Source organism: Lissotriton helveticus, chromosome 1_1 (assembly GCF_964261635.1).
Source record: "Lissotriton helveticus chromosome 1_1, aLisHel1.1, whole genome shotgun sequence".
Taxonomy (NCBI): Eukaryota; Metazoa; Chordata; class Amphibia; order Caudata; family Salamandridae; genus Lissotriton; species Lissotriton helveticus.
The window spans coordinates 1,758,420,887-1,758,433,969 of NC_136057.1; positions in this window are offsets into that span (position 1 = coordinate 1,758,420,887).

A 13,083-nucleotide genomic window follows, 5' to 3' on the forward strand; every position below is an offset into this window, starting at 1 on the left:
ATTTAAGAAATAACCTCCAGCTTGGAGATCATTTTATAATTAGGAGGGTGGAGGTTAAGTCAAGGTGACAGAGTAAATTACTCCATCGCTCTGACTGCTAAACCTCCGTCCACCAAATTATGAATAAGTCCCTAACTGTCTCTACTACGGCAGTGAGTGTGATCCTGGGCAGACCACTCTTTTAATGCCTCATGCCCTTTATTTAAATATATTTTTAGATCCATGTAAAATAACTCATTCTATTAAATACAATGTAAAGAATTAGCACCCAACCAGCACCAATGAGAACTGCGATGGCCTCTGTGATTTGTTAACAATGAGAGATCTGCTTGAATAATGGAGTTCGCACAAATACACTCTTATACTCACCATTAAACCATGGTTTTGTGGGGAGAACTTTACACAGAAATACTGAATTCATATTCTTCCGAAACTCAATAATAGCTACAAGACCCCAGACACATTTTCCTGTCGCAATCGAATAGTCAAATCATTATTTCCCTCCCATAAACCTTCGGTTCTTGGATAAAACTTATGTTTAAAAAGTGTTTAAATATGCATAGAAAATCATAATGGGCTTTATCAAAATTGGTTTACTGTAATGCTTTATATATTAACTTCCAGTCCAATCAACTTAAAAGATTACAATCGGTACAGAATGCTGCTGCTAAATTAGTACTAGATGTCCCCAAACACCAGTCCATTGAGGCCGGGATTCAAGATCTGCACTGGCTGCCAGTTGGCCAGCGTGTGAAATTCAAGGCACTTTGTATTGCACACTTTACTGAGGAGGACAAAAATTACTTTGGCACACTTGTAGTTGGTATTCTCTGTAGATCATTACGCTCGGCCAACGCCTTCCTTATGCCCATCGCCACAGTCAAGATGTTGAACTGGGGGGAGGAGTTTTAGGCATAGCACTATCAGGATATGGAACTCTCTTCCGCTTGATCTTAGGAAGATTCCATCTTTGCTTGAATTTAGGAAAAACCTTAAAACATGGCTTTTTAAAAATGTGTTCCCTTTCACAGTTTGCAGACCGTAAGCGCCTAGACACCTAAGGGTAGTAGTGTGCTATAAAAATTGTTATAACTTAACATAACATCTCCCTGGAGTACAAGCTCTACGATGAAACAATTTAAGACAAGCTTTTGTTATCTTTAGATAAACAAACACTAAGGGCCATATGTAGGTAGCTAAATACCGGTCGGTAAAGGCCGAAATTCTGTAAAATAGCCGTTACTGACCGGTATTTAGGCCTTCGAGATGTAGGAGGTAAAAAATAAGGATTCTGTAAATATGAGTCGGTAAATACCGATTCATCTTTACTGAACAAGAAATACCGAATCGGTAATTACCAAATTCTTATTAACCGATTCGGTAAATAAGAAACGGAAAAGATGAGATTTGAGATGTAGATAACTTCTAAAATACCGAATTACATGAAAATCGGTATTTAAGAGTCGGCAATTATCATGGATTGAAAGCAGGTGGTAACCAGGTGCAGGCCATAAAATAGGCCCCAAAATGCAACAGTGTGACCACAATGGCGGTACTCTATGTTATAGCAAGGCGGCTACGGCTACAGGCAGCAGAAGAGAGGATCTGGAGATGGGAGGAGCAAGTCTACAGACAGCGGATCACACTCTTTCAACTTACTGAGGCAGAGATCCATGAAAGGTACAGGCTACACCCCCACACCATCCTGGACTTGATAAGGGACCTTCACCCACATCTGGAGAACCCAACACCAAGGTGGCACACCATACCACCAAATGTCCAGGTGCTCTGTAGCCTACACCTGCTTGCATCTAGCAGTTACCAGGGGGTGATAGCTGCGATAGGTGGTGTGTCCCAGAGCTGCCGGTCCCGTTTCTTCAGGAAGTTCCTGGAGGCCATGATGCAGAGAATGCATCATTACATAAGCTTCCCTGACACACATGCGGAACTGTTAAAGACCAAGACTGACTTCTACCAAATGGCAAACTTCCCACATGTCATCGGCTGCATTGATGACACACACATCCCAATCTGCCCACCTGCAGCCACAGAGTACATTTACAGGAACAGAAAATCCACCCACTCAATTAATGTGAAGGTAATCTATTGATGCCAACAACATATTCACAGACATTGTGGCCAAATTCCCAGGAAGCACCCATGACTCCTACATCTTTCAGAACAGTGGGATCTACACACGCCTGACAGCGGGGGAATTCAGAGAAGGATACCTGCTAGGTAAAACACTGTGACACACCCTGAAAGATATTGCAGATGTAGGTGTTGTTGCGCATGTGATTAATGGCTCTCTCATTTCCACATAGGTGATATCGCATATGCCGTCCGCTCGTTCATCCTGACACCCTACCTGAACCCATCTACCCCGAGTGAGAGACTATACAACGTGGCACACAAATCTACTCGCAACGTTGTTGAGCGCACCTTTGGGCTGTTAAAAAGCAGGTTCCACTGCCTCCACAAAAGTGTAGGCGCACGTCAGTACTCACCCTCATCTGCTGTAAGATCATCGCAACTTGCGCAATGTTGCACAACCTTGCTACAAAGAAAGGTACAGATTTGGAATTAAGTGATTATGAGGACCACGATGATGAATGTGCACAGTCTGAGTCCAACACAGCAGGAGTGGTGCCAGCAACAGATGGGAGACAGAGACAGGCAGAGATCACATGGAACTATTTCTAAGTAAGTAAGGAGACACAGCCAGGTGTAGTATGTACACAACGTATTTTAATGTTTGTGGCACTACGCCAGTACACAAAGGCACAAATGTGCAAGACCAATTGTAGCCATCCATTCTGGAAGTCCTGGGTTACTCACCCATTCCAGGTCAGGGAGTGTGGGCAGCATCAGTTTTTGCGGCCACGCCTACCGGTGCCGGATGACATTGGCTGGCTGTCCTCACTCGGTGCGTGGGCAGTAGCAGCCCCATGGAGCATGCTGCTCCTCCGTGTGTCAGTAATAAGGGGGGTTGTCATGCTGCTCCTACTGGTGCTCTCCTCGCTCTCACCCACATCCAGAGCAACAGTATGTGCCGACTGCGCAGTCAGCAGCACCTCAACAGCACTTGTCACCCTCACAAGGCCCCTGGAGACTTCACTGCTGCTGTGTGCCAGACCCTCCTGCATGTTTACGCATCGCCTGCAAAGCAGGGAAGTGGCAGTGGCCAGGCGGTTGACTGCCCTTGTATGTTGTTCTGCCCACTGCCTCTCCTTCCACCTTGCTGCCCAGTCCTGGTCAAGCTTGCTGCACAAGAGCAGCACAGACTGGGACATGTCCCGTATGCCCGCAGCCATCTCTCTCATGCCCGCAGCCATCTCTCTACTCCCCTTCACCATTGAGCTGATGCCCTTTTCAATGTTTGTCATATTCTCATTCAGGTGCCTCATCTGGCATTGTACAGACTGGATGGCCTTCCCCTGCATGCGCTGTACTTTGACCATGCTACTCTCCAGTCCACAGAAGACACTGGGACCCTCACCATGTTGCAATTCACTGCTGTCTCTGGCCCTGCGGTGTCTGACACCTGTGCGGACCCCCTCAGCGCTGGACTGCTGATTAGCAGTGCTGTCCTCACTGGCCACGGTTGATGTATCAACCCCCACCGTGTCTCCTGCAGAATACTCCATTTCTATTAGTGTGGCAACTACATGCCTCTTGCTTTTTTGGACTGCAGGTATTGTGACAGCGGGTGACACAAGCAGTTCAGGTGAGGACAGGAGTAAAGGGGAGCCAAAACGCTCTGGGGAGCCCTGAAGCTGTGGTTACGCTGGAAGGACTTGGGAGGCTGGCTGTGCTGGTGGTGCAGCAGTTTCCTGGGTGGTATTCTCTGCACTTGTGCTCACCTCCTGTGTGTCTTCCCTCTGTGGTGCACTGCTCTCCTTCTCCTTGGTACGCCTGCGAGATGTCTCTCCTATGGACAGGAATTCGTACATTAGCTCTGTGGTCCTGCATCCCTGCTTATACAATTAAATTCTGATCTCTGAATCACTGTTGCTATTGCCTCAGCTTGCTTATCACTGATGTGTGTCGCATGCCTTGTTGCTTGGTGTGCTGTCTGACATGGTAGGTGTTTTTATGACTACATCTCCCATAATGCATTGCAGGTGTATGTTTCTACCTGTACTGGAGTGGAGTTAACACTACCACATAGGGGACGGGGAAAGGGAATGGGAAAGGGAAGGGGATGGGGTGGGGGTGATTGCTGTGGATGCGTCTTACCTTTTCTGGTGGCAGCTCGGGCTGAGCTGTCTGCCTCTCCCAAACCACAGACGCTGTCTGGTTCGATGGTGGACTCCACCAGCTCCTCGAGCTCAGTCAGGGCAGGTGCCCTGTTCTTCCCTCCTCCAGTCAGGTTTGCCTGTTTGTGGAGCTCAGCCATCTTTCGCTTCGTCAAGCTCCAGAGGTCGTACCACCTCTTCTTCAGGTTGTCAATCTCCCGTGTGGTCACTCCGATGGCATTAACTTTTAACTGTATTGCCAGCCAAATCTTCCTTTTGGCAGATTCTGCCACCATCAGGGACTGCTTCCCAAACAATTTATTGTGTTCCTTTACTACCTCCTCCACGAGGACCTGCAGCTCCATGGTGCTGAATTTAATCTTCCTCTCTGCACCTTCACTCTCAGTGTCTTTGCTTGCCATTTTTTCACTTTCCCAGGAGTAAAGTTTTCCAGTAGCTCAAGGGCTCTACTCTGCTCTCACAGCCTCTCCAGCAGCTTCAGATTGCTTGCACCTGCATGGGTGTGGCCACTTCCTGGTTGGGAGGAGGGGTGGTTGCACCTGATTGGCTGAATCCTATTTTTTTTCTGAATTGGAATAGCCAATTCGGTATTTACCGATTTGGAATTTACCGATTCAGTATTTACCGATTCGGTATTTACAGATCGGTGTTGGGGATTCAGTATTTATTTACCAAATTGTACAGATTCGGTAATTGTTACCGAATTATTACCTACATCCCAAATACCGATTTCTTATTACCGATTCAGTAAAATTCGTTAAAAATCCACATTTAAAGAAACAAATTTGGGATTTACCTACATATGGCCCCAAGTCTCCCTTTCACATGTTGAGAATTTATGTTTCAGCTTAGGAATGCATACTTTCACACCCTTGGGCAGAGTCCTGTGGGTCTTAATCTTTCTCATTACCTTGTCTTTGATTGCCTCCTACTTCTACAGGAGAAACAGGAGACAGATCATGGATGTCTTGGACTTTGTTACATATACTTGAGTTTTTCATGTCGTGGTAGACAATCGTGTCAACTAGCACTACCATGACTAATGCAGGTAACACTTGTTTTACAAATCAGTGATTGAAGAGGGAACAAATGAACTATGCAGCATCCGATGGGAAATTAATAACCCTGGGCGTAGTTCGCATAGTCGCGCTATGCGTCGCTACACGTCGCTACACGAAGTGCACTTCGCACTACGAAAGCTACGCAAACTGCGTAGTACAGTAGGGAAAGTGCTGTTCGCACTGATTGCACAGTGCCGGATACTTGCCCGCACTGTCCAATCATTGCAAACGGCATCTTGCACAGTGCAAGCAGTCGTTTTCTGCCGCTCAAGTAGATTTGTACTAGAGCAGCAGTTTTCTCAACGCGGACTGGTAGTTTCTCAACGCGAGCGGTCGCTAGCATACACGACAGCTCGCAATGAGAAACCTGACCTCTCCGCATTGAGAATCTTGCCGGGAGGTTAATTTTCCTCATTCGTGATCGGCAACTTCATGTTGCTGATCACGAACGAGGAAAAAGTCTAGCCGGGATGTCATTTTGCTTGCTCGCGGTTGCCAATTTGGCGTTGGGGACAGAGAGCAAGCAAAAAATGCCCACTACACTACACTTTTTTGCATTGTGCTACGTGCAATTCGCGCAGCCCGTAGTTGAGCAAACTACGCAAGCATAGCATAGTCCTACGCCCAGGGTTAGAAATTAATAACTCAATACCTCAAAACTGGCATTATTCCCTTAGAGCTTCAAGTTAAAATCATTCCTGTTATCTTTTTGGATAGTCCAGTATATACATTTCATTTTAGTGGACCAAGCTATTGAGTATGCAGAGTGTCATATGGCAGCCTTTATTATGGAATTTTAAAAAAATACAGTATAATGACTGAAATGAAGACATGGTTAGATACATTAGAGAATTCAATTCAGGAATTAAAGCCATAATATTCAATCATATGATTAACAAACTACAAAAGGATTTCATTCATTACAAAAAAGAAAAAAGACATTTCTCAATTTATTACCATATTTCTTCTAACAATTCTCATTACAAGACCCAGTAATTCCAGCAATGAAAAAGGGAGGAAAATAGTGTTGTTTTCTTAGATACGTCATATGAACAAGAATTCCATAGCCATCAGTGGCCAGCAACCTACACTATAAATCACTCAGAATCATCTCCCTGAGCCTTTATACTTTTTAGGCAAAAGCTGTTTTCATGGCAGGGGATTTCAAAGGATTCAATAAGATATGAGAACTCAGTAATAGTGATTGTAGATTTTACCAAAGACAGAACTGTAATGACAACAGATACTAACTTACCAATCATTCTCACTTCGAAATCTTCCCAAGACAATTTATCTACTCTGGATATTTAGGTAGTCTACAAAGGATTATCTTTTGCACCAGCTCCTCAACCTGACCCCTTTGAATAAATACTGTAAATAACGATGGGCCTGATTTAGATCTTGGTGATTCGACCGCCAGCCCGCCACCGCTGCGGTGGGTTCCAGTACTCCGTAGGGTTGATGGAGTTCCGCCCGCCATATTTTGATGTATATGCAATACACAGAAGACTGCCACAAAGGCCCAAACCTAAGGCGGAGGAGCGTGGCTCCACTGCCCAAAAAAGAGTAAAAGAGTGATAAAATGACATTGACGTATTGTTATTGTCATTTTAACTTTCCTATTGCCTGTGTGGAGTGTGGGTGGGGCGTTGCTGGCCAGAGTAGGGAATAAGTGCTGTGCACTCCCTCAGTGCGCATGAACTGTTTGGCTGGCCCTCTTGGCCTGACCAAACAGTTCATACGCACTTTGCATGTTCCTACCAGGCTGCATTACAGAGCCTGGTTAGCAACATCCACAGGTTCCCTGTTCGAGTTTGAGCGCCGTTCCACGGTGCTCAGACCAATTACAATGCTGCATTGCAGCGTTGTGATTGGCTCAGGGGAGCCAGTCTGCTCGGGCGCTTCTTGCTGCCGCTGGCAGGAGACAGATGAGGACGAGGACGGAGCAGAGGCGGCAGCCGGCCATTAAGGGTGAGTCTGTTTCTTTCTAATAACATTCATCACCCCAGCTTCCACCACTGCCCCACCACCCTTGTCAGGTAGCAGCTGCTACTGTGTACTTTTAAGTTTTACATGTAAGGCTAGGGCAAAACGCTTCCAAACATTTTTCCCTACTGCAAGACCTATATGTCCCTTAGGATGATATTGAGATTACCTTACTACATTTTATAAGCGTAATTTCCAAATGGGAAGATATAATAGGTTCATTTTTAGTGTCTCTGAATTCCTAATATAAAATCTTAATTTATGGTGAAATGAGATTTTAAATTGCAATTCTGAAAATGCCACTGATAGAAAGTTGCCTTTTTCTTGCCTTAGTCATTTGGTGCTTGCAGCCTGTCTCTGGTCACATCACTGGGTGTAGCTGGCAGTGGATTTTGTGTATTCCACCTATACAGCCACACACAATGGGAGCTTAGGTGTGACTGAGTTGGCTCTCCTGACAGGATGGGAGGGATAATATGGTTTTTATTTTAAAGCAACTGGACCATGTTAAAAATAGATGGCGAGATACTGGTAAGGGAGTTATGACCTAAGTATCTCTATATGTGTGAAGGTGAGTTGGTCAACATGTTTCTACCAAATGGGTAAATACCCGGTATTCGTCAGGACCATGCACAAGGAAATGGACGGTATGAGCCCCCTAAAAGGCTCACCCTATCCTAAATCCTTTACGTGCCTACTGACAAAATTGCCAGTGGCAATGTGCTGAAAAAATAATATAAATGAGCAAGAATCCAAAGAAGCAAAAACCTGTGGGGAAGAGAAAAGTGAGCAAGCGTCAGGCGCAAACATTCTTACTGGCCTGTTACGTCGTGCAGTCTCTCAGTGCTTACATACGTCATGCCACAGTGATTATAGGAGACATTCTAGTGATCAGTGGCGTGGTAATCTCGTGTCCATGCTGACTAGTTTCTGGTGCCCGGACAGTATTGTCTATCATTACGTGCGTGCTTATTCGCATGCAGTAATATTGGTTCTATCGCAGTATCATACTTTTGCTTAGGAAAACATTTTTTCGTAGCGCGATTCTTGCATGAACCAGGCAGTTGTGTTCATTCATTATAAAGGTGCAAACTGTGCCCGTTGTATCAAGAGAAAAGACGCACAAGGACTCACAGACATGTAACATCAAGAGGAACTTAGACACTGCATGGCAGGGGACAGGCTTACTTATTAAAGTGCTTTCAAAAGCTTCGTCGGGCAGGGGGCAGGTTCATCTCAAGGCACAACGTATTCTATAAAAAATAAAAGGATGTGTGCCCGAGGTTAAGTGATTGCTGACTGCCGGAGCGCGATGTGTCTGGCAGCATCGGTGATAACTGGCTGCACAATAAGAAACATCAGTGGAGTTCTGTGGGAGAAAAAGAGGCATTTTACTTACAGTTTACCGCTGAGGAGGTGGCCTAATGACCTACTACTACCTTCCGCTGCTCGGCTAGGATTGCCGTGTGGCTGGGTGCTTGTTAAGCCGAAGCGTTGCTTCCGGGTATGGTCACGTGGTGACACTGAGGGAGTTAGGCTACGGAAGGCCGCGAGGGCCAGTCGTTTCCATAGGGAAAGCAAGCTAGAGTATGCGCATGCGTGGAGCGTACTTGTCAGGCAAGTAAGGTTGAAATGGTTGGAGACATTATACAGAAACCATTCACATGAACGCTTTATGCTATCACAGAGGCGATCAAAATGACTTTATCTCGAGATGCTAGAATATGAATAAACATGAAAAAATGAAAGTATGACTATGCCCTGGGAAAGGATTCCAGAACGAAGCACAACAAGCACTGTTAAGATCAATTGTTGATCAAGGGTATTAAAAGAGGTTCAGAAGGGGTATGGATATCACAGTTGTGACCGAAGGGATAACTCATTATTTCAAGACAGAAGCCCACGGGATATTATCGTTCAAGCATTCCTTGTGGGTCGAAAGTCTATATATCCAACGCTGTTCTTTTTCGAAAAGGCGGGATTGTACATTAGGACCTGGTTGTAGTTGTTCGATCACTGTCCACCTCATATCATTAGGGGTGTGATGTACCGTGAGGAAATGATCCGTGAGTCTGGTGTTATTTTTCTTACATCTGATGGTACTGCGATGTTCACAGATGCGCTGTTTTATCTTGCATGTGGTCATACCTATGTAAGGTTTACCGCATGTACACGTGATCAAGTATATAACATTACTGCTGTTACAGTTAGTATGTTTTCTTTGTTCCCAGACTTTGCCTGCTTCCAGATTCAGTGTTTTGGTGTTGTCGGTGAGGTGACACACGCTGCAGTCCCCACATCTCGAGTGTCCCGTCACTGGTGGGAGTCCCCATACTTGGGTGAGCATGGGGTTGTTATTTGATGTTGGTGTATTTTTTGGTCTGGTGTTGACAAGGCTGTCTTTTAAGCTCTGTGCTTTTCTGTATGAGAACAGTGGTTTGTCCCATTTGAACTTTTCAAAGTTTATTATGGACCAGTGTTTGTTTATGCTTTTGCTCACTTGATTAGAAATGGCGTTGTAAGTTGTGACGCATGTGAGCGGAGTTGTCTCGTTGTTTCTGATGGTATCTTCTAGTAGGGCTTGTCTAGGTTGATTCCTCGCTCTTTTTTGGCATTTCTGGATGATTTTTGACGGGTAGCTGCGATTTTTAAATTTTTTTGTAAGATCTTCCGCCTGATTCTTGTAGTCTACCAACTTGCTACAGTTTCTCCGCAATCGTAGGTATTGGCCATATGGCAAGTTCTCCCTCAGGGGGCGAGGGTGAAAACTTTCGTATCTTAGCAAATTGTTTTTGGCCGTCGGTTTAAAGTAGGTTTTAGTTGTCAAGACGTCATTTTCTCTTTGGATTTCTATGTCCAGAAAAACCATTTTGTTTTTGTCTGCGCTATGGGTGAAGTGTAGGTGTGGGTCACAACTGTTGAGCCAGGTTATGAATGCCATCAGTGTTTCTTGGGGGCCTTGCCAGATTGTGAGAACATCGTCTATGTATCTTCGCCAGAATTTGATATGTTCAAAGTAGGGCATTTAGGATAGGGTGAGCCTTTTAGGGGGCTCATACCGTCCATTTCCTTGTGCATGGTCCTGACGAATACCGGGTATTTACCCATTTGGTAGAAACATGTTGACCAACTCACCTTCACACATATAGAGATACTTAGGTCATAACTCCCTTACCAGTATCTCGCCATCTATTTTTAACATTGTCCAGTTGCTTTAAAATAAAAATCATTTTTTCAAGTTAAACCAGGACAATTTTTAACATCATTTTTCTGCACCCACACTAAACAACCTGCTCCACTGTATTACAGGTGTCGAAGCACACCCTGGTGACATTAGGCCACCAGGGTGGACCCCGATGATGAAGCATGTCACCACTAGGTGGTGAGTGAGGGGTTTCTTACAAAAGGAATAACTTTTCCTTCCCCCCCCTCCTCCTTTGGGTAAACCTTCAGTTCTACTTAGGGTTATACTCCTCCATTTGTTCCATACATCCTTGACCAGGGGAATAGGAGTATTCTCCGTCCACCATAGGTGGACACTAGCCCTTGCTCTCCCTTTTGTTTTTTACAAAAAAAGGGATAATATGGACCCAGCCTCACTTAAACCTGAATACGTTGTGTCCTGTCCCCACGCAAATTACTTCTTAACCCCTTGTAGTTAGTCTGGAGCTAGGCTGATAGGGAAGGCCATCTGTGCACTTAAAAGGCTTGTCTTAGAAGTCACCCCCCACTTCAAAGGCACTACTTAACCTCAGACACCACCACTTCAGTACATTTCTGGACCTGCTGTGGACACTCAGCCAGGAAGAACGACTGCTGTGCTGCTGAGGGACTTTCGAAGGACTGCTGAAGGAATGCTGAAGGACTGCTGAAGGGCTGCTGTGCTGCAGCCACTTTGCTGGACTTCTGCTCTGGAAGAATGGCTGCCCTGCTGTGTCAACCTGCTGCCCTACTTTCCTGGGTGAGAATAACTGGACTTGCATTATTTAAATTCCAGAACCCAGAGTGGCTACAAGGGCTAGTTAGATAGCCTCCTGATTTGAAGCCTCAGGGACAATGCCAGAAACCGGTCCCCGGAAGCTTGTTTACTTTCCAGTGAAGAATTGGCTTGGTAGTTTGGTCTGCCCTGTTCCCATGATGCACTGGGCCAGGGACAGACTAATTTGCATATAGCCAGGTTCTGAACTGGGATGGTGCAGTGAGCTAAAAAACGGTGATGGATCAAGCCCTGATCTGTTGACTGGGTAGGAGTGTTCTGATTAACTCAGAAACTCTGTCCATCACCACCCCCTTTTTGAAATTATTTTGGCCACCATGAGTGTGGAAGGGTATGCTCAGACATGAGTCCCTTGCTCATTGCACCATCAGGATTCAAGCAAGCCGGGCCGAAGACGGCTGTAATGCCAGAAACCGGTGCCCGGAAGCTTGTTCCCTTTCCAGTGAAGAATTGGCTTGGTAGTTTGGTCTGCCCTGTTCCCATGATGCACTGGGCCAGGGACAGACTAATTTGCATATAGCCAGGTTCTGAAATGGGATGGTGCAGTGAGCTAAAAAACGGTGATGGATCAAGCCCTGATCTGTTGACTGGGTAGGAGTGTTCTGATTAACTCAGATACTCTGTCCATCACCACCCCCTTTTTGAAATTATTTTGGCCACCATGAGTGTGGAAGGGTATGCTCAGACATGAGTCCCTTGCTCATTGCACCATCAGGATTCAAGCAAGCCGGGCCGAAGACGGCTGTAATGCCAGAAACCGGTCCCCGGAAGCTTGTTTCCTTTCCAGTGAAGAATTGGCTTGGTAGTTTGGTCTGCCCTGTTCCCATGATGCACTGGGCCAGGGACAGACTAATTTGCATATAGCCAGGTTCTGAACTGGGATGGTGCAGTGAGCTAAAAAACGGTGATGGATCAAGCCCTGATCTGTTGACTGGGTAGGAGTGTTCTGATTAACTCAGATACTCTGTCCATCACCACCCCCTTTTTGAAATTATTTTGGCCACCATGAGTGTGGAAGGGTATGCTCAGACATGAGTCCCTTGCTCATTGCACCATCAGGATTCAAGCAAGCCGGGCCGAAGACGGCTGTAATGCCAGAAACCGGTCCCCGGAAGCTTGTTTCCTTTCCAGTGAAGAATTGGCTTGGTAGTTTGGTCTGCCCTGTTCCCATGATGCACTGGGCCAGGGACAGACTAATTTGCATATAGCCAGGTTCTGAACTGGGATGGTGCAGTGAGCTAAAAAACGGTGATGGATCAAGCCCTGATCTGTTGACTGGGTAGGAGTGTTCTGATTAACTCAGATACTCTGTCCATCACCACCCCCTTTTTGAAATTATCAGGGACATAACAGGCTTTCAACAATCTTGCATCTGCACCTGAACTCTGCCATCTGTGAGTATGCCTTGCAAAGTGGTGCCACTCCAGTCCTGGACCCTTTTGAAGTGGGACTAAGGTAATTACCAGCAGAACAGGCACATCTTCTCAACTGGGCTGTGCATCCTTGAGAAGAACCAAGACATCGTTGCTGTTGTGTGGATTGGGCACGGGGCACAAAGTCCACATCATCACTTGTATTCTTCGATCTGATGGATCGCCAGCAGTTCAGGGCATCCCCTACCCAGTTCCTCATATTTATTTTGAGCGGCAGCTCTACGATGATCCCGAAACTCTGCATCGCAGCTTCACTGCTCCTTAGAACCGACGCATCACCTAGGCTGCTCGCCACACCCTCAACACCTGGACTTCACATCCCAAGCTCCATCGATGGGATTCTCGAT